Source organism: Amblyomma maculatum, chromosome 10 (assembly GCF_055883805.1).
Source record: "Amblyomma maculatum isolate TAMU_Amacu chromosome 10, ASM5588380v1, whole genome shotgun sequence".
Classification (NCBI taxonomy): domain Eukaryota; kingdom Metazoa; phylum Arthropoda; class Arachnida; order Ixodida; family Ixodidae; genus Amblyomma; species Amblyomma maculatum.
Window position 1 is genome coordinate 45058589 of NC_139353.1, and position 6481 is coordinate 45065069.

The following is a 6481-nucleotide window of genomic DNA, read 5'->3' on the forward strand; positions in this document are numbered from 1 at the left end:
GTCGCTATAGTCACGAAGAACGACCCTTTCATATCAATAAGCCTGTTTTCGAAAATTTTTTTTTTATATATCTTTTCACGAACATCGGGTATATAGGCTTCCATGACACCGGTGATTAATAGTCCAACCTCACAGGTATATATAGCGACCTTTTAGGATATATATTTAAAGAAAACTTGCGAAGTGAATTTGATATATCGAATTTTGCCTGTGCTTTATATTTGGTGCAGGCGCAACCACGTTTCGAAAGCCCACAGACAGAAAATAGAGCCCAATACAATCCACATTCTGCTCTGATGCATTGGGATTAATAATAAGCGGCTGCGCAGTAATGGTTTAAATTTCGACCCCCAACTTTCCTTGTAACATTTTTTCTGTGTGTGTGTGCAAATTTAGTTAATCAGCCAAAAGACCGACTATACAAAAATACAACAACAAGGACCCAGCAAAAGATTGTTTGAAGTGCCCAACCAATGAAAACAAATATGTTTTCTTTCTTTTTTTTACTGTTTGACAGCTAACAACGTAATTCAATCACCTTGCATAAACAATATAGCCCTCCAACTCGCTGTTCACTAAGCACTGATGAAAGCTGAGGGGGTAAACACGTGTTGTTCGTATACATTACAAAAAGGCAAATCAGTGCGCAACAAAAGATAAACTAGAATCAATTAAGCGGACAAAGCTTTAATCGATTTGGGGACGGTGCAATCAAAGTGTATAGGTGCAAAAATAAAAAAGAATGGAAATTCGCAAAATAAGTTGCACACTCAAGGCGATATCTGTATGCCAAGTTCCACGGATTTCACTTCCTTAGAGGAACATGCTGATAAAAAAATCGATAATAAATTTATCATATCTGCTTCCGTCGACTTCTTTATAGTTTCCTTTATAATAAGCAAGTCTTTTTCGTATGAGCAATGCATGGCGAGGTGGGAAACCAGTTGATAGTGGCGATCGGAAAACCGTGCACGAATCCACATATGTCCCTGTCTGCGATAAACACGTTTTTGTTTTCCTTCAACTAATCTCGTGACGGGCAGATAAGGCAAGCGGGAAGCGATCTGCAGGGACCGCAGTAATAGAGCTTGTCAAATCACGTGACCTCGCTGAGCCGGACATGGCGCAGTCGGACACATGTGCACATGTCGAATTGCCTGCGCGCGTGTTTATATATATATATATATATATATATATATATATATATATATATATATATATATATATATATATATATATATATATATATATATATATATATGTGTGTGTGAAGGAAAGAAGCTAACAGTCGGCGAGGCCAAGGAAAGCATTGGGAATTGTACTGTCTGTTTTTTTATTTTTACTACTATAATCACATAAATTAGTAATGCAATCTGTTTAGGGAAAAGATGATTAAACACAAAGTAGAAGAAAAAACAACGTGCCGATGGTGGGAACCGAACCCACGACCTCCGAATATCGCGTCCGGTGCTCTTCCAACTGAGCTACATCGGTCGCTGTCCCCCCTGCTACTTTCTTGGGTATTAATGTTGTCTGTATACGAACATTGAGAGTGTTCACTTGAAATCTCAAAATTCATCTTTGACTGAAGCACAGCGAGCAAAGCAAAAAAATGAAAGGGCTCCCATTGAGTCACCCTATAGAGCTGCACGTGTGCGGCAACAGATGGAGCTACCAGTCAGGTGCCAGAAATTGGTCGGTATACGTATGACTGTAAAAAAAATTTTGTTGAAAAATACAGAAACTTTCTGGCAGCCGTCCTGCCAGAAATTTTAATTTTTCTATGATTTTACAGTTTTTGTTCTTGTATACAACTGATTCTTTTTTCTGCTGTTTTCTGTTTTCTAATTTTTCTGTGATTTTACCGTTTTTTTTTTCTGTTTACAACTGATCGAAAATTTTTGTAAACTGACAAACTTTTCTGTTATACGTTTTTTGTCTTTTATTTGTTTATTTTTCTGTTGAATGGAAAATAATGACGCAAATGTATTTGTTTTACTCGTCTTTTATTTCACGTTTTTTGCCCGTAACAACAATAAATTGCGTTAGGCACCAATTTATTCAATTATCACTATTTTAAGACAGAAGCCTTGTCAACCATCTCACGAATATCTCTTGGTGCTGGCAACACTCGATGGCACCCATAAGGTTGGCCTCGCGTTTAGCCACCGAAAAGAGGGAAGCGGAAAAATGCATAGCAGATGCCACTGTAGAAGGGAGCCATGTCAACAACGGACCTCAATGTGGCGCCACTAGTTATCTTCTTTCGAATCGAAATTGTTACGCAGCCGATCATTGGACAGCCTCTTCGGGGTTGTCATATTGACACATGCCATTCATAGACGACGAAGATTTGAACGGGCGATTCGGAGAAGACGACGAAGCGAAACGGTGCTCCGCTTTTGTATTGCCCTGACTGGTTGTTGGTGTCCTTCGGTGCCAGGAGTGCCAGAGCGCCTTCTGTGTAACGTTACGTTACAATATCATTTCGCTTTTTATTCAGAATTTGCCTACTATTCAAGTAAAAATCAATTTGCAGTAGAAAATAGAACAGACGGCAAAAATATATCGAATTTTTTGCCTCCCAATCAAGGTTCCGGCTGGAAAGCAGGAAATTACTGGTTTTTTTTCGTGAACGTATTTCGGTCAATGAAGTAGAACAGATATTCTCTGTACTGGTACGGAAATTTTCTTTAAAAACGCCTGTAATTTCGCACACATACATACACACAATTTCACACGCATGCATATCAACCCCCGCGAAAAACGCGCGCTGAAGCTGCACAGTAAGCCTTTCGGATGGGACAAAGGGTACTTCCAATCAACTTTATTCAGGTCAGCAAGGTTTGGACACCTGTATACAAGAATCAGTTCACTGAGGGCCCGGCTAATGCACATACCATATTCAGCGGCGCGAAGACACGTGCATGCGCAGGGCAAAAAAAGTGGGCACAGACGGAGTGGAGCAAGGGCGGTGTTCCATGCAGGGCCTCTGGCGCTGCCAGCGGCTCTGGCTGTCTTTCTGCGTTGAGGGAGATCGATCGCCCCGTGGACAGACTCTGGTCAGCGGACGGGGAGGCGAGACAAGCGCGCGGGGACGGATGTTGTCGGGAGCCGACGGCCAGCGATATCCGCGGCGCCTGCGTTATGAAGGCGTCATGTCGTAATCTTGGCAACGCATGTCGTCCTCACTCGCAATTTCTTCAATGTTCTGTTCATTTTGTGGGCAAAAAAGAGAAATAAAAAGAAAATTACGAAAGAATACGATTGGGATGGAGCGCATTTGGCAAGCACTCGCAGATTATGACTAGCAGCTTACCGGTATCGCTCAAGAGGAAAGTATACAACAGTTGCATCTTGCCTGTACTCACCTATGGGGCTGAAACGTGGAGGCTAACCAAGAGAGTTCTACTTAAGTTGAGGACAACCCAGAGGGCTATGGAATGAAAAATGGTAGGGGTAACATTAAGAGATAGAAAGCGTGCAGAGTGGGTCAGACAAATAACTCAAGTTACCGACATTCTAGTAGAAATTAAGAAGAAGAAATGGACATGGGCAGGACATGTAGTGCGAAGAGAGGATAACCGATGGTCGCTGAGGGTAACAAACTGGATTCGAAGGGAAGGAAAGCGTAGCAGGGGGCGGCAGAAAGTTAGGTGGGGGGATGAGATTAAGAAGTTCGCAGGGGTCAAGTGGATGCAGCTAGCACAGAACGGGTTAAGTGGAGAAATATGGGAGAGGCCTTCGCCCTGCAGTGGGTATAATCAGGCTGATGATGATGAAAACACATTAATAGAAGTAATTCAGTTCAGTCGTTCAGTCGTGTCCGACTCTTCGTGACCCTATGGACCATGTCACGCCACGCTTTCCGGTCTCTCACTATCTTCCTAACATCACATAACTTCATCTGCAGCGCCTCGAGGATGCTATCTAACCATCGCATTCGCTGCCTACCCCTTCTCCGGTGGCATTCAACCTTTCCCAGCATCAAATCTTTCTACAGCGACACCTCTCTTCTCATTGCATTGCAGGATTCCATGACCACATGTGGGATGACTTTCGCCTCTTGTCATTATAGGCTTGGTTTGATTGAAACATTTTTTTTTAAGTGAAAGTTTATTAGCTTGAGCATATTTACACAGTGCACATAAATACAGACGAGGGTCACATAGAAGACTGCACCGGGACCCTCGATATATCTCTACAACAAAATAAATAATAACAGCATAGTTAGCGAATAGTCATAATATGCAAAACATGGCAAATCAGTATTTTTGCACAAATACAAAGGCACGAACACAGGTATTAGACATAAAAAAAAATATAAAACATCAGCAATTCAACAAATACTTCTTCGAGTAGTCCTTAAATGTGGGCAGGGACATATATATTTTCGGTGCTAAAGGCAATGAGTTCCAGAATGAAATGGCTGCAAAAGATGTCGCCATTTTGCCATAATTAGTACGAACGTTCGGGAGTAGAAAATTGTTATTAGCTGCAAATCTTGTAGAGTTATAGTTCGAAAGTAGTATAGGATTAACAAACTGAACATGCAGACTGCCATTCAATAGCTTAAAGAGCGCGATTACAAGGTAATAGGGAAATAGTTGGTGGACTGATAAGGTATGATGTTCATATACTAAGGGACGAGCGTTAGTAGGGGCGAGCTAAAGTGTGAATGGACAAAGTGTCATTTGGACGATGCATTTTTTTTTTTTTTTTTGGTGTAGAAAAAATGGAGTAGGAAGAGGCGGAGGCTTCAGCATGGTTTTCCTCACTTTTTCGTAAGGGAAGGAACCACCGACCCTCTCCCCATTCGTGCTTCTTTTTCCATTGTTGGCCTTCCACCGTGCACAGACGTGGCACCACCGCGTTTTACTGCAAGCCACTTTCTGTTAATGCGGGCTTTTTTAGAGTATTTCTTCGAACAGCTTCGAAAATAAGGTTAGCGCAGTAACATAAAGCTCCATTTGTTGTCATATCATAGTGACCTTGAACGCGTTGATGATGTATCCGAGTTAAGGGTATAACAACACGACTTCTTGAAGCGGGCAACTCTGCAAAGCATTTAACGGGCGCAACGGACCTCACTAGACCATCCATGGACATGCCGTCGAAGCGGACTGCTGCTTTTCTCCCGATGTCCTACTCATTGTGGCGAAAGGCAAGCATGGCACTATACAGCGCGCACAGCCATAGCAGCGCAGAACTGGCACGAACGAAGAAGTATATTTACAGCCCGCAATACCTATAACGCTCGTATAGCAGTTTCCGCGCTTTTCCAAATATTCAGCCGCTATCATTCTGCCCACTTGATCAAACCGAGCGCCAAGAAGGTTCCGACTCCTAAGAGAGAGGGATGTGTATACAGACAATGAACGTTTCAGAAAGCTCGCGGCGTGCGGTTTGCATCGTCCGGTCTGCCGGGGCTTCTCTGGCTGGAGACCATTCGTTTCCGATTGCCTATCTTCTTTCTCCTCTTCTCTCGTGAGCTGCCGCTCAGAGCTCTCCTCTGTTCTCTTTCTGGCTCCTTCTCATCTATCCTTACAGCGCTTCTCTCCCTCCTATGCGTAGACTGGCTCGTCGGCCAACGATGCCGGTCCTGCGATCCTTTTCCCCTGTCGCTTTTTTGGCTCCCAACTGGCTGCACGCTCCTTCGCTCGATCTCGTCGTCTGCCATCGCATCAACATTCGAGAAGACCTCTGGTAGTGGGAGGGGAAATAAAGAGAGGAGGTGGGACCTAGCTGCCTCTGCTGGGAACGTAACTGACACTTCTTTCGTGGTGAGATGGAGGAGGTTCTCCCTCCATGAAGGCTGTGCTATGGCTCGACGCAATGCCGGCGCGCGGTACTCGAGAGCTGATGCAGCGAGGGACGCGTAAAAAGATGTGCGATGAAGAAGGGGGCGAATGGACGAACAAAAAACACGAGTCTAAAGACCTGTCTCTCGGTGCGTCTCGAAAGAACGACCGGCCGGACGGCTAGGCTTTGGCGTTTGGCTGTACCGGGAAAAGGAGACAGGGAGGAGAGGGCTAGGATAGCTGCGGAAACGTGGACAGCAGCGAAGAACGGAGCCAGAGAAAGGACGAGGCAGAAAAGAGCAATAAAGAAGAGCAGAGCGTACGAGCCGGCAGGCAGCGAGCGGCTTCAGGAAGAAACCGGCCGCGCAATCGCGGCGTTTCGGCGACGACGACGAGCTCTTTCTTCCTGCGCGTGCACGTCGCCATCCGGAGGAGCAGACCGGCGTCGGACACAGCGAGAGAGAGGGAGATGACGGAGCCGCCGACGCTGCCGCTGTTCGCGCAACGCACAAAGAGCGCATAACGGACCTCACTGAGAAGAGAAAGAGAAGGCGAAGCGTAGCAAGGAGGAGACCTGCTTTCAAACCGAGCAGAGGAGGAGATGTCGCCTCTGAGATCGCCATTGGCTCGGCGTCGTGTGACGTAAAATTTAGGGCGGTCTCTAGTGTGGGCGTGGCAAT